This window comes from Ziziphus jujuba, chromosome 11 (assembly GCF_031755915.1).
Source record: "Ziziphus jujuba cultivar Dongzao chromosome 11, ASM3175591v1".
Lineage (NCBI taxonomy): Eukaryota > Viridiplantae > Streptophyta > Magnoliopsida > Rosales > Rhamnaceae > Ziziphus > Ziziphus jujuba.
In genome coordinates, this window is record NC_083389.1 from 961,403 (window position 1) to 978,299 (window position 16,897).

The window sequence follows — 16,897 nt, forward strand, 5'->3', positions numbered from 1 at the left end:
GAAGGAGAAAGGATATAATGAATTTTTTCGATTGGTTGTTCCCAGAGAAACGATCCATTTTATTTGACTGAAAGAGACAACAAACAATTCATTGTAACAAATAAAAAAATAGTTGGAATAAAACAGTGTTCTTATTCGAAATGCCTTGTGATCTTCAACCAATTTTGTGCTTCAATATAATTCCCAAGAGTAAGCACTATAGCCTATTTCCAATACTCGGCAGCTTGGTTAAACCAAGCCTCCATAATTTCAGAATCTCCTTGTCGAATGGCTTGTTCTCCCCAGTCAGAATAGGTGGGCAAATTCCTTCCCTTAGAACCATACTTGAGAGTTCCTGACCTCATACGGCTCATCAGTTATATTCTTTTAGTATCTCATTTTTTTAATCTACCATATATAATTGAATAAGATTTCTTATGGATCTATCCCATTTTTTTCTCTCAAGTTAACCAAAAGAGGTTATGAGTTTTAAACTTTAATTTTGCTTAATGATTTAAGTAGTTCTATATTTTCTCCCACCTTCATAAAGCATAGGTATTTCCGCTATCATTAGAATCTTCTGAAGGGTAATTATCTCGGTTTCATATATAAACTTATATAGAATCTTTAAAAAATACTTTCTTCATAAAAAGGAAAAGACTTACTATCTTTGGGATCTAATGCTACACCCCTGCTTAATACATTATGGGATAAACTCTATTACATAAGTACATTCCTAACTTTTATCTCATATCATGACATAAGTAAGTAGTTGTTATTGTATCGGCCCAAAATCTCATGAATTTATCTTTACGGTGCTTCCTTTTCAATTAGACCCTTTATCCATAGCATGAAGTATCTAGGCATACCAATTTAGTCATATTTCCACTTCTATAAAGTGCATTTCTTTACTACAGCTAATAAAAATCGTTGTTTTGGATGCTACATAATAGAAAGCCTATTTTTTCTAGTATTTATTAACGGATTTGCTCTTTCTTTCCCTTTCTATAGTGGAGATAGTCACACGTAATGAAGATCGTGGCAATATTATTAAAAGCTTATGGTAAGAATGGGCTCCGCTCTAGTGCTCGAAAATAATATTCCAAAGCTTTCATATGTTCTATGTTCCTTGTCTAGATAAGGCCTAAGTTATAAAGTATATAACTCCGATCATAGGGATCGATTTCTAACCGTATAGCTTCATAATAATTCTGTAAAGGTTTTGCATAATTTCCTTCGGATTTAGTCGACATCCATTACGGTCGTCATTCGATTCAAAGAATCTCCATTTCAAAACCATACATGAGATTTTCATCTCATACGGCTCCTCCTTTATGTGCATAATGAGAATAATATATGGAATCGACAAGATTGAAATGAAATAGTCTCATTATTAACTGAGTGGGGCTAATGTTTTTACAAGAAATATCTAGCCAACCTTCTTGTAAAAAACATTTCCTTAACATCAACCATGTTGGTACTAGATAAAATAAAAAAGGGTGACTCCAACAATTTCTTTGTTTTTCAATGCCTCTTAATTTCTAGGAATTAGTCACTTCAACAGTCTTCGATGGTTATATGGGTACCTAAAATACGAACGAGATGGATGTTTATTGTCCCAACCATTCTTGTTACTCCTGATCCTAATAAAGGAAAGGTATAATTTTTACCACAGTTTTCATGTTGTTGATTCCTAGGAGTAGTGCCTCTTCCCCTATGCCCCATATTGGTACTAGTAGAGTAGGTTAGACCTAACCCGAAGGGTAAACTTTCGCTCAATACACTAAAATCGACAATTGAAGCATCTGAAGCTGCATTAATCGGGGATACACGACAGAAGGGCTTGTTTTATTTACAAACTTCACTTTTAACAAGCGTAGATTTATTTCAATAATTTTTTTTTTTCTATTCTGAGTGCCTTTCTCCTAAGATTGACAACGGTAAAATAAAAAAGTATAAGTATAAAAAAGAAAAAATTAGAAAATATATAAAAATATATATATATATATATATAATTGATTTATAACTTAATAATTGATAATTGTAATTTACTATAATTATATAATTATTTATAATTATAATAAATATATTAAATATATATAATAAATATATTATTTATTAATTCTAATTTATCATAATGTAATTAATTAATTTATAATATAATTAATTTATTATATATTTTTATAATTTATTATAACATAATATTTTATAATATAATAACCAATATAATAACTAAATAAGAAAGAAAAAAAAAAAAAAAAAACAAAGAATCAAATCGCACCATCCTGATAATAGGTGAATGCCATTTTCTCTCCTGAAGTTGTTAGAATTATTCACAATAAGATATTGGCTACAAGTGAAAAGATCCTGTCAATAAAATTTCCATTTGTTCCAGATCTAGACATAGGCAAGAATCCATTCTATAATATCTTTGAATTACCCTTCGTGTTGTGAGAAAATAATTCCCAAACAAATGGAATTGGACAATACAAAATAACATAAAAACAGACTCATTAAAAAAGAAGACCTACTCAAATTCTTTCTTTTCGTTTTGATAAGAGTCAATAAAAACTAAGAAATATTTGAATCCAATTATATTTCATTCAAATGTAAATATAGTAAAATATACTAATAAAAATATAGTAGTACTATAATAGTAGTAGTAAAAGAATGAAAGGAACTATTCCTTTTTCAGCGAAGTTGAAGAATCAAAGAATTTTTCCTTCAGATTTTGATAATTAGAGAAGTTTTGATCGAACTATGATCCAAAAAGAGAAGAAAAAGAAGTGAATAATCATTCTATGATGAATGAAAATAGACTTACTGTCCACTTTGTGTTGTGTGTATTGTGTGTATAATGGGTATACGCTCTACAATCAAATATAAAAGCCCCAGGATGTTTCCTAAATTTGGAATAAATCTATGGGTCCGAAGTTAGGATAAGAGGTTAAAACATCTAAAACTGGAAAGTCATTTTAGAATTTTTATGAAAATGGACAAATAATCTAACCTAAATATAATAATGATCTAAAAGTATCCCTTAAACATAGTCTCAAAAAATAGATTGCTTGGTGTATTCGTTCCAATTGAGTGATTTAATCAGGTATAAATATTATAAAAGGCTGGGTGCTGTCTTCGCAAACATAAATCTTTATCTATTGTTTTTCACAAAAAAAAATTCTTTTTCCTCAACATCGAAGGAAGGGTTTATCTTTAATTTAATAAAAAATTTTCTATTAAAAAAAAATAGAGTGTACATACCTATCCAAAAATCGAATATGAATAACTCACTATTCACTTGGTTTCTAAACCATAATCGTTATGTAGGAGAGATGGCCGAGTGGTTGAAGGCATAGCATTGGAACTGATATGTAGGCTTTTGTTTACCAAGGGTTCAAATACCTCTCTTTCCGTACCCTTTACCTAATTCACCAATGTGATGTGATTCCGCCCGAGCCCACTCAACCAATAACCCGTTGAGGTGCTGACCCGACACGGATAAAGACCGGGCCAATCACAAGAGTTCAAATTAAGAGATTTATGGACAACCATGGAGCATTTATATAGGGGGAATCAATTCTCAACAGAGCTTGTCCATACTAGAAGATACAAAGCCTATTCTAAGCATCCAAGTGGTGGAAGCTAATACGGACCCGGGTAGCAATTTTGGTGCAAATATGGACACCGAGCAGCATGAAATGGTTCCAACTCTTTATGGAGTCAATACATATATCTAAGTGGATATGGAATCAAGTCAAAGGCATTCAAAAAGGGGTTGTACTGACAGCTTCAAATTTGGCCTATTTTTACTGTATTTTGTGCTGGCTTTACTGTATTTTGCTGAGCTAGCTTTTTCTCTTTCTTCCAAGCAAGGGCAATGTCTGGGACTTTATGGTCAGCTTATTTGGCATCCTAAAAAGCATATTAAAGCTGATTTGGAGCTCAAATTGGTCAAAGAATGATCAAAGTCAACTTAGTTAAAAAGCTAGTATTTTAGTTTCCTAAATTTTATTCTTGAATCCTTAATCTCTTACCATTTGGTCTAATTCTTAACAATTCCAAAGATTTCTCCTTAATTTGCTTTATTTTGCCTAGAAAAGCCGAAAACTAGCTCTTGTTAAATTATTTCGATATTGCCTACTTTTTGCTACTGTGTTGTTGATAAGTTTAATTAAGACATACTAGTGATATAATTGCTGCTTTACGGGTCTTTTAATTAGAACTTTGAGATAATTCATAGAGAGGAAAAAGGCAAGAGTGAGTGAGCTTAAAAGAGGGTAAAAGCCGAAACTAGTGTGAAAACATGAGTGTCGAGATCTTGTTTGAGTGACCTCCCCCTCTATGCCCTGTTGTAATGATTCCTCTAGCATTACGACCTTTACCACAACGGTGTTGCCCATAGATCAAATTATTTCATGGACTGGATTTCACTTGACTGCTTACGGCTCCTTTGCATGTGCTCAGGGTAAAAGTTTTTTATAAATGTATCGGCATGCTATTAAGTATTTTGATTTAAATTCTTTTCTTTCTAACAGGTCTAATAGAATAACCATGTTGAAGGGTAATGATCATACATCTGTAATGCATTGTATGTCGATGACTATTCATAGCTATTACCTTGACACCAAAGAAAAGTTCAGCCCAATGCTTTATTTCTGTCCTAGTTGATCCTGATTCGACATTAAAAGTATATTGATTTTTCAACAATAACTGAATACTTTTGTCTGTAAATACTGTATATTAGATTCCATCCATAAATCTATTTTCTTCCCTATGAGTTATAGTCTCAATAAAAATGCTAGTTCTTACTGTTCATACGTTATGATATGAATTTACCACACCAATTTGTTATGTATGGATGATGAGATTCCATTGATACAGAGCCAATTCCAATAGACTTATTTTATTGGAGGGTCCCATTGGCATGCATCCAGTAGGAATTGAACCTACGAATTAGCCAATCATGATTTGGGCACTTTGACCATTCAGGCATGGATGCTTAGCGGGGATCCTCGTACATGGTGAATAACCAAATTCCAATTCAAATGAAATCTTTAGGATAAATCAATGCAATTTAGGAGGACTCAATGAAAGAACATCAATTCAAATCCTAGATTTTTGAAGTAAGAGACATATTGAGAGAGATTAAGAATTCTCAATATTTCTTAGATTCATGGACCCAATTCAATTCTGTGGGATCTTTCATTCACATTTTTTTCCATCGAGAACATTTTATAAAACTCTTGGACTCCCAAATTTGGAGTATCCTACTTTCATGCAATTCACATTTACATGGTTCAACAAGTAATTGATATTTCACAATCAAGGGTGTAGTACTATTTGTAGCAGCCGTCCTTATATATCATATTAACAATTGAAAGATGGTCAAAAGAAAAAATCTTTATTTGGCGAGGCTTCTTCCTATACATATGAATTTCATTGGACCCATAAATGATACATTGGAAGAATCTTTTGGGTCTTCCAATATCAATAGATTGATTGTTTCGCTCCTGTATCTTCCAAAAGGAAAAAAAGATCTCTGAGAGCTGTTTCCTGGATCCAAAAGAGAGTACTTGGCTTCTCCTAATAACTAAAAAGTGTATCATGCCTGAATCTAACGGGAGTTCGGGGTGGTGGAGGAGCTGGATCAGAAAAAAGAAGGATTCTAGTTGTAAGATATTTAATGAAACTATCGTTGGAATTAAGATCTCATTCAAAGAGAAAGATATCAAATATCTAGAGTTTCTTTTTGTATATTCTATGGATGATCTGATTTGCAAGGACCATGATTTGGAATTGTTTTATCGTCTTCCTCCGAGGAAGAGGTGAAACATAATCAACTTGAATTCGGGACAGCTATTGAAAATCTTAGTGAAAGACTAGATTTGTTATCTCATGGTTGCTTTTCGTGAGAAAATACCAATTAAAGCGGAGGGTTTCTTCAAACAACAAGGAGCTGGGTCAACTATTCAATGAAATGATATTGAGCATGATTCCCATCTCTTCTAGAGAAACAAGTGGGCTATTTCTTTGTAAAATTGTGCTCAATTTCATATGTGGCAATTCCGCCAAGATCTCTTCCTTAGTTGGGGGAAGAATCCGTACAAATCTGATTTTTTAAGGAACATATCGAGAAAGAATTGGATTTGGTTAGACAATATATGGTTGGTAAACAAGGACCAGTTTTTTAGCAAGGTACGGAATGTATCATCCAATATTCAATATGTTTCCACAAAATCCAGTTTTGTTCAAGTAATAGATTCTAGCCAGTTGAAAGGATCTTCTGATCGATCTAGAGATCATTTTGATTCCATTAGTAATGAGGATTCAGAATATCACACATTGATCAATCAAAGAGAGATTCAACAACTAAAAGAAATATCGATTCTTTGGGACCCTTCCTTTCTTCAAACGGAATGAAAAAAGATCAAATCAAACTGATTCCCTAAACACCTTTTTGGATATTCCTCAATGTCTTGGATTTTCACGAAATGTAATCATCTGTTTCTGGAAGAAATCGAAGAATTTCTTAGGAATCCTACAAGATCCATTTGTTCTTTTTTCTCTAATAGATGGTCAAAACATCATTTGGGTTCGAATCCTACTAAGAGGTCTACTAGAGATCAAAAATTGTTGAAGAAAGAACAAGATGCTCCTTTTATCCTTTCCAAGCGATTGGAAAATAAAGAAATAGTTAATATATTCAAGATAATTACGTATTTATAAAATACCTTATCAATTCATCATATCGCAGATGTGATATGGTTCCGAAGGATGAACGGGATAGTTTTAATAAGATTTAATTCTTAAACAAAAATCCATTTTTCGATTTATTTCATCTATTCCATGACCGGAATGGGGGGGATACATGTTACACCATGATTATGAATCAAAAGTTCAAGATCCCCGTAGTTTACTAAATTCCTATGCATGTATGATTTGTGTTATGTAAACCCACTTAGCTCAGAGGTTAGAGCATCACATTTGTAATGCGATGGTCATCAGTTCGATTCCGACATGATGTGATTCTGCTCGAGCCCGTACAACCCACAATCCGCTGGGGTGCTGACTCGATACGGATGAAGACCGGGCCAATCACTGGGGCTCAAGCTAAGATGTTTAGGGAAAAACTTGCCACTTTTATCCAAGGGTAATTCATTCTCAAGAACACTTGTCCATACCTGAAGATCCAAGACCTGTTTTGGGCAAACAAGTGGTGCAAGCCGATATGGACCCTGGTAGCGGTTTTGGTGCATTTATGGAGTCCGGGTAGCAAGGAATGGTTCTAACACTTTATGAACTCAAATAATATCACTAAAAGGACATGGAATCCAGACAAGGTAGAATCAAAAGCATCTAAAAAGGACTTGTATGGACAACATATCAATTTGGCCGAAAATGTGCTGTTTTGGCTCTGACTTTGACTTTTCTTTTTGTTTGACTTATTCCAATCAAGGGGTAATGTGTGAGAATCATTATTAATCAAATTTGGCATCCTAAATGATATTTGGAAGCTGATTTAGAGCCCAAAAAAGCTGGAGATTGGTCAAAGATACCTTAGTAGTCAAACTAGTCAACTAGTTTCCTAATTTGATTTTGACTTTTTGTTTTAGGAAATTAGTCTTTTATTTTGATATTTATTTATTTATTTATTTTCTGGACAAATAAGTTTAGGAAATTTATTATTTTAGTATTTCAATTGTAAATTAATTAATTCCTAATTCAAAATAAAGAAATTAATTAATCCAAATTAGTTTAAGAAACTAGGAAAAATTAGGCACTTTCCTTTTCTCTACTTTCTTTTTTCTCCACACTTTGAGTCCGGTTTTGAATTAATTTTTTTAGGGTTTTTGCTTGTAATCTTAGACTATTTAAAAGCTTATTTTCAATGAGAAGTCAAGCTTGAATTTTATGCAGAAAATTATTTGTGAGATTGAATTCTCTTTGTTCTTTTGAACACCTAAAACACCATTAGTGAATGAGTGTTTTAGTTTGACTTATCAATAGGCCTTCCATCACCTATTGTGGCATCTTCATTATATACCAAGGTTTCGAATCACAAGTTGGTTAAGGGTCAAGGTGACCATTAGAACTTGAACATAATTAGATCCAGGCTTATATAATACGGGTTTAGGAGCAGGTCCTCCTAGGTTCGTATCACGATAGCTGGCTTTTCTCCATCTATTTGATTTTTTTTTAAAAAAATTGATAATAAAAATGTTGAGATAATAAGAATATTGAAAAGGCTTCTTACCATTTTACCTTACCAAGGGTCGCCAATCTATTATCTCTCTATTATCCCATAGAAACTCCCAATTATTTTAAAAAAAAAAATAGAAGTTCGATCTCTGTAAAACAAATCAATCAAGAAAATAACCTTTATTATTTATTTATATATTGATTATTTATATTTTTTTATAAAATATATTATTGTATTGTATAAAAATTATACACAATAATAAATAATATTTATATATAAATATATTATATATACAATACAATACAGTCTGGATATTGATACAATTCATTTAATATTCTTTGTAGTCCAAGACTTTAGTAAATTTCACTTCATTTATCATTTAGTTTAGTTTTAATTTCATTTAGGCTTATGAAATTTCAATAAAATAAGGAGTCTTTATGTCACATTACAAAGGACCTCGTTTCAAAAAAATACATCATCTGGGGGCTTTGCCGGGACTAATGGCTCAAAAACCTCGAGACGGAAGCCATCTTAGAATCCAATCATGCCTCGGTAAAAAATCCAAATATCGTATTCATTTAGAAGAAAAACAAAAATTGCACTTCGTTATGGTCTTACAGAACAAAAATTAGTTAAATACATTCGTATCATGGCAAAAGCCAAAAGGTCAACGGGCCAGGTTTTACTATAGTTACTGGAAATGCATTTGGATAACATACTTTTTCAATTTGGTATGGCTTTGACTATTCCCCAAACCTGCCAATTGGTTAACCATAGACATATTTTAGTTAATGGTTGTATAGTAGATATACCAAGTTATCGCTGCAAATCCCAAGATATTATTATAGTAAAGGATGAACAAAAATCTAGAGCTTTGGTTCAAAATTATCTTGATTCAGCCTCCCCTAAGGAATTGCCAAAACATTTAATGCTTCACCCATTTCAATGTAAAGGATTGATCAATCAAATAACAGATAGTAAATGAATTCTTAGTTGTAGAATATTATTCTCGTCAGACTTAAACCGAAATAAAATAACAAGAACAGGGGTTTGGACACCCCCTTATTATGTAAAAAGACCCGAGGTAACGGTTTTGATCCGGGGATTTTTCTCCCCTTCATGTATCATAGATTAGTAGGGTGATTTTCATTCTTTGTCCCTCCTTTACATTACAGTATTCTCCATACCATAGAAATTAGTATTAGGAATAGAGAATCTATATCAAAAAGAGGGTTAATTGTTGGAATAATGGTATCCATTGTTATTTGCTACACTGCAATCAGTAACATTGTGACACGAACCCAGGACGACCTGCTCCTAAACTCCTATTATATTAGCCCGGATCTAATTATGTTCAAGTTCTAATGGTCACCTTGACCCCTAACCAACCTGTGATTAGAAACCTTGGTATATAATAAAGACACCATAATAGGTGATAGAAGGCCTTTTGATAAGTCAAACTAAAACACTCATTCATTAATGGTGTTTTAGGTGTTCAAAAGAATAAAGAGAATTCAATCTCACAAATAATTTTCTGTATAAAATTCAAGCTTTATTCTTATTTAAAAATAAGCCTTTAAATAGGATACAAAGTCATGAAATAAAACCCTAAAAACAAAGGGAAAACTGGCCATATAAAGTGGTTTCCTATGGTGGCCGAAATTCTCACTCCCTTCCTAATCTAATTTGGATTAATTAATTCCTTTATTTTAAATTAGAAATTATTTAATTTACAATGAAAATAATAAAATAATAACTTTCCTAAACTTATTTTTCCAGAAAATAAATAAATAGAATCCAAAAAGTAATGATAATTTCCTAAAATAAAAAGTAGAATAAAATTAGGAAACTAAAATACTAGCTTTTTGACTAAGTTGATTTTGACCATTTTTTGACCAATTTGAGCTCCAAATCAGCTTCAATATGATTTTTAGGATGCCAAATAATCCAACCATAAAGTCCCACATGTTGCCCTTGCTTGGAAGAAAGAGAAAAAGCCAACTCAGCAAAATAAAATAAAGCCAGCACAAAATACAGTAAAAACAGGCCAAATTTGAAGCTGTCTGTACAACCCTTTTTTGAATGCCTTTAACTTGATTCCATATCCTATTAGACATACGTATTGACTCCATAAAGAGTTGGAACTATTTCATGTTTGCACCATAATTGCTAACCAGGTCTGTATCGGCTTCCACCACTTGGATGCTTAGAATAGGCTTTGTATCTTCTATTATGGACAAGCTCTGTTAAGAATTGATTACCCCTATATAAATGCTCCTAGGTTGGCCATAAATCTCTTAATTTGAGCTTTTGTGATTGGTCCAGTCTTTATCCGTGTCGGATCAGCACCTCAACAGGTTATTGGTTGAGTGGGCTCGGGAGGAATCACATCATTCCCCTCCTGTTGAAAAGGATTTGTCCTCAAATCTAGATCATCACCTGCAGTAAAAGGGAACAAATCAGAAACATTAAATGCAGCACTCATGTTATACTCACCCGGTAAATCAAGCTTGTAGGCATTCTTATTATTCGGCTCCAAAACTTGAAAAGATCCGTCCATATACGGCATAGGCTTGGAGTTTTTTTTTTTTGTTTTTTTGTTCGGGAAACCTCTCCTTTGTTGAGTGCAACAAAACAAAATCTCTTGGGTTAAACACTATCACAAAAAATACTAGAAATACAAATTCATCACACTTTTTAATATTAGCAAATAATATCTCCCAAATTCTCAATTTTCCACTAAGTAAAGCTTTTAATATTCAGATAAAGTTCTATACAACAAAAGCATTTTTAAATTATCCTCTTTATAATTCATAACCATAAATGGTTTCTTACCCAAGGTAGCCTTATTAACATCCCCAAAACTCAAATAAAAATTTTTACTTTTTCTTTCCTTCCTTTCTTTTCCTTTCTCTATCTCGGCCACCACACATTTTTCCTCCCTCTTGGCTTTCTCATCATTTCTCTCGGGTTTCTCCATTCTTCTCACCCCACTTTCAGCCTTCGCATGGGTTTTCCACTCAATTTGTGTTTTAAAATGCCTACCTTGGACAGCAAGCTCGGACTTACCTTCTTGGATGGATGATGAAGCCGTTAGTGCCATATTAGCCTTCTCCTTGAGTGTTTTGGCCTCCCTCCTTTGTTGGATTTGTAATTGGTTACTGTATACTTCCTTTGGAGTTAATGGCTCCAGCTTGACCTTTTTAGCTTTGAATTTAAAAATAATACAATTCTCTCGACCAAAATGAGTAGCATCTTTATCAAATTGCCATGGTCTACCAAATAGAATATGTCCGGCATGCATAGGCACAACATCACACAAAACAACATCCACATGTTTATCTATGTTAAATTCTACCTTGGCTTGTTTATTCGCTTTTGTATCACCACTATCATTAAGCCATTATAATCTATAAGGTTCTGGATGTTTAATAGTGGTTAAGCCTAATTTATCAACTACAAGATTACTAATTACATTTGTACAACTTCCACTATCAATAATCATACTACAAATCTTACCTTGAATTTCATATCAGGTGTGGAAGATGTTCTCTCTTTGAATTTCATCCTCATCTTTGTATGCAGCAAGGACTCTCCTAGAAACCAAGTTTAATTCGGCATTGGATGCTTGCAAGGTTTCGGGTTCATCCTCTAAGTCCTCCTCCTCTTGCTTGGCTTCATCCTCACTTTCCAATTCTAGATCACCATTGCCTTTCAACACCATGACCCTTGTATTCAGGCGTTGGCTAGCGATGTGTCCTTGTCCCTGGCACTTAAAACAAATAATTTCTCTAGATCATGTTTAGGATCAGATTTTACATCATGTTTAGGTGCTTGGACAGATTCGGGCTTGGACTCCCTTTTTGGACGAATGGAGCTTTCTTCTCCTAGATTCGGTTTTTGTCTTGCTTCAAATGTGGGATTATTTCTCCAAGCACTTGGATTTAATCTTCCACTGCTAGAAACTCCTCCAAACCATAAGCCTATACCCCTCCTCTTGAATTGATGCTCTAATTTAATAACCAAATGCAACATCTCCTCCAATTCAACATATTGTTACAATTCTAGTTGATTGGCTATTTCATGATTCAAACCACTAAAAAACCTTGCCATGGTTGCTTCTCTATCCTCATTCATGTTTAACCTCATCATGAGCATCTCCATCTCCTTGTAACAATCCTCCACGGACCTAGTTCCTTGAGATAGGGATTGAAGTCTTTGATGCAGCAACCTATGATAGTGTGATGGTACGAATCGCTTCCATATGGCTCCTTTCATTTGTCGCGATGTCGTAATCAAGTCATCACCAACACTCCTTCGAGTGTTTTGCTCATTGGTCCACCATTGGAGTGCATAACGGCCAAACTCCATTGCTGCCAATTTCACCTTCTTAGCCTCCGAATAATTATGAGAATCAAAGGTCATCTCCATTCTCTCTTCCCATTTCAAATATGCTTCTGGATCACTTTACCCATGAATGGTGGGATGTTTACCTTGATGTTGCCAAGATCATCATCTACATCCTCTCTCCTATGCCTCCCACGGCCTAGCCTCTCTTGGATAGCAAGTGTTTCATCCATTCCTTCTTCAAAGTCATCTCCAAAATTTTCCTCTTCTAACTCCTCTCTAGGTCACCCTCGGCCTCCTCGCCCTCGACCTCGTCCTCCATGAGCATCCAATCTTATATTCGGCCCTCTTTGTGATGTTTCAATCATGTCCATCCCTTGATCTATATTGTCAAATTGGGCATTCATCCGCTCCGATTGCTCCAATATAACTCTCATGTCCATTTGCTCACCACTTCCCGTAGCTCAGGAATCACCTTTAAATCCTACGGACTCCTCTTCATTAATTCTCAAAGGTGGATCTCCTATTCTCACCCTTGAATCTGCCATGTTAGTATGAATAATACAAAAATAAAATAAATTCTCACCAAATCCACTCCCTCACGTGTCATAAGCGTCTATACTATAAAATCAATTTTCGACGGAATGAAAAAGACATATATGGGAGAATCATAACTTTACAATACGATCCTAATTGAAATGCATACATTTATCTCATACACTATGGGGATAGTGAGAAAAGATATATTTTACATTCCAAAGGGGCTATAATTGGAGATACCATTGTTTCTGGTACAGAAGTTCCTATAAAAATGGGAAATCCCCTACCTTTGAGTGCATTTTGAACTATTGATTTACGTAATTGGAAGTAACCAATTAGGTTTACGATGAAACCTAGAAATCGATCACTAATCCAATTGGAGTACCTTTATAGGATAGAGTTCAATAGAAAATTGAAGAGTAACAGCAGCAAGTCATTGAGTTCAGTAGTTCCTCATATAAAATTATTGATTCTAGAGATATAGTAATATGGAGAAGACAAAATTGTTTCAAGCACCAATAGAATTGGAAGCACCCTTTGTTTCAAGAGAGGAGGACAGGTTATTCACATTTCATTTAATGGTCAGAGGTGAATTGAAAGCTAAGAAAAATAGAGATGTCTCCTACATTACCTGTAATATGTGGAAGTATTGACTCAATTTCATAGAGTCATTTGGTATGAATGTTACATGAAGAACATAAGTGAGATGAAGGAACGAGAAGACCTAGGATGTAGAAGACCATAACATGAGTGATTCGGCAGATTTTGATTCCTATATATCCATTCACGTGGTGCTTCATTATATGATATATACAAGAATTATACGATATATATAAGATCCATCTGTATAGATATCATCATCTACATCCATAAAGTTGTATGCTTTGGAAGAAGCTTGTACAGTTTGGGGAAGGAATTTGATTGATCAAAAAGAAGAATTTACTTCAACTGATATGCCCTTAGGCACGGCTATACATAACATAAAAATCACACTTGGAAAGGTGGACAATTAGCTAGAGCAGCAGGTGCTGTAGCAAAACTGATTACAAAAGAGGAAAATCGGCCACATTAAAATTACCTTCTGGGGAGGTCCGTTTGATACCCAAAAACTACTCAGCAACAGTCGAACAAGTGGGGAATGTGGGCGTGAACCAGAAGAGTTTGGGTAGAGCTAGATCGAAATATTGGCTAGGTAAGCATCCTGTAGTAAAAGGAGTAGTTATGAACCCTGTAGACCATCTCCATGGGGGTGATGAAGGGAGGGCCCCAATTGGTTGAGAAAAACCCGCAACCCCTTGGGGTTATCCTGCACTTGGAAGAACAAGTAGAAAAAGGAATAAATATAGTGATAGTTTGATTCTTCGTCACCATAGTAAATAGAATTTGTTTCTTGGTCTTTACAAAAAAATAAATAAATAAATAAATAGAAGTAATTAATTGTGACACGTTCACAAAAAAGAAATGCTTTTGTAGTAAATATTTATGAAGAAAAATAAATACGCTTAACACAAATGCAGAAAAAGAAATAATAGTCACTTGGTCTCGTTTAGTTGATACTTCAATTTAAATTTTAAATTTTTTCTTTATTTAGTCTTTATTTAGTTAATATCTATAGTATATTTAGTTAATATATATAGTATATATAGCTAACTATTTTATTATTTTTAATATTTTTTTGTTTCTAATTTAAATATATATATATATATGGGGGAATGACGGGAATTGAACCTGCGCATGGTGGATTCCCAATCCACTGCCTTGATCCACTTGACTACATTGTGCAAACCATATTGAAGCTGACTTGGAGCTTAAATTCGTCAACAATTGGTTAAAGTTAACTTAGTAAAAAAGCTAGTATTTTAAGTTTTCTAATTTGATTCTACTTTTTGTTTTAGGAAATTACCATTACTTTTTGGGTTTTTATTTATTTATTTGCTGGAAAAATAAGTTTAGGAAAGCTATTATTTTATTATTTTCATAGTAAATTAATTAATTCCCAATTCAAAAAAAAAACAAATTAATTAATCCATATTACATTAGGAAAGGAGGAGACTTTCGGCCATAATAGGAATCTACAACTCATGGCCGGTTTTACCTTTTGTTTTTAGGGTTTCATTTTGTTTTTTTTTTTAGCCTATAAAAGGGCTCGTTTTTGAGGAAGAATACATCATTAATAATATTCAGAATTTATTTTGTGAGATTGAATTTCTCTTTGTTCTTTTGAACACCTAAAACACCATTAGTGAATGAGTATTTTAGTTTGACTTATCAATAGGATATCCATCACCTATTGTAGCATCTTCATTATATACCAAGGTTTCTAATCATAGGTTGGTTAGGGGTCAAGGTGACCATTAGAACTTGAACAAAATTAGATCCGAGCTAATATAATACGGGTTTAGGAGCAAGTCGTCATAGGTTCGTATCATTTGGTATCAGAGCCGAATTTTGTTCAAGTTTGATCTATCTTATTTGCTCTATTTGTTTTTATGATAATCTGCAATTTTATCATTAGGTTAAGGTTGCTTCTATCATCATATATGTTTTTCATGTTTGAGGAAAAAAAAAAGAAAAAAAAAAGAACAACCGAACAGAATAAAAAAAAAAAAAACTGCACTTTTGTATTTTGTTAGAGGTCACGGGTTTGGTGATTATTTGGTGTTGGAATTGTAATTTTTTATTGATTCTTGATACTGAAGTTGTTTTATGATCTGTGAGTTTAAAAAATAAAAATAAAAAAAGAAAAATAAAAGAAGAAGGGTTTGCGAAAAAAAAACTGCACATTTGTTTTTTGTTGAAGGCCACGGGCTTGGTGAGATTTTGCTATCATAATTGCTATTTGATTACTAATTTTTGCTACTGGAGTTGTGTTTGATATTTAGTGAAAAAAAAGAAGAAAAGCCAAATATAAAAAAAAAAAAAATTCGGTTTGTTGAATTTGGTGTTGACGTTTATTGCTGGAAATTTCTTGGAGCTACTGTTTTGTAGATTATTTATTCAATATTTGGAGTTTCTAGAAAGTTATTTTTGTTGCTGGATATTTGAATTTTGGGTGCTTAAATTAGTTTGATTAAAATTAGTTAAAGGAATTGATACAATACTAGAATTACAAGAACAACAACCACACTACTCTTTAATTTTGTTCAAATTGATTCTTGTTTGAGTTTGAATTTCTTTCTCTAAAATTTCATTCTTGGATTATTAATTTCTTACCATATAGTCCTATGATTAAGTTTATCAAATACACTATAAAAAATTTGGGCAACAACTACACAACTAATTTGTCACGTAAGGGCCATTTTTGTCACCTTATTACATTTAGGTGGCAAAATTAAATCGTCTTGTGTTTGCTGTGATAGACTAGTCACAAAGCAGTTTAATGGTAAACTATGTAATTTGTCATCGAAAGAGCATGTAATTATGACAAAAAATATCTTTGTCATAGATTGGAGCTTTACCATCACATCGGTTTTTGTCATTTAACCTTCCTCTTTTTGTCATTGTATGTACACATTTTATTAACAATACAGTTGTAAGAATTGGTCAAACTTATCCATCAATAAGAATACATATAGTTAGGCAACAAAATATTATTTATCACGTAAACCATCAGTGACACATCTGATTTGTAACTTAAAACGTCAGTAACACATTTGATTTGTCATTGAGCCTTTCCAATGATAAGTAAACAACTTTTTGTCACCGACTTGTTATGATATGACATAAACCATGGTTAAGTTATTCAATTTGTCACTGAAACTACCTTTTTTATTTGGTGACAACAGTTTTGTAACTAAAAATATTATATCAATTACCAATTTTATTTGAAAA

The 16,897-nt window shown here is 33.1% G+C and overlaps 2 pseudogenes; both read left to right on the forward strand.

Annotated features, from left to right (window-relative positions):
- The first annotated feature begins 3,856 nt into the window (after positions 1-3,856).
- LOC132799888 (protein Ycf2-like) lies at positions 3,857-6,705 on the forward strand (annotated as a pseudogene).
- A 1,911-nt stretch (positions 6,706-8,616) lies between these two features.
- LOC132799857 (small ribosomal subunit protein uS4c-like) lies at positions 8,617-9,201 on the forward strand (annotated as a pseudogene).
- Positions 9,202-16,897: the final 7,696 nt, after the last annotated feature.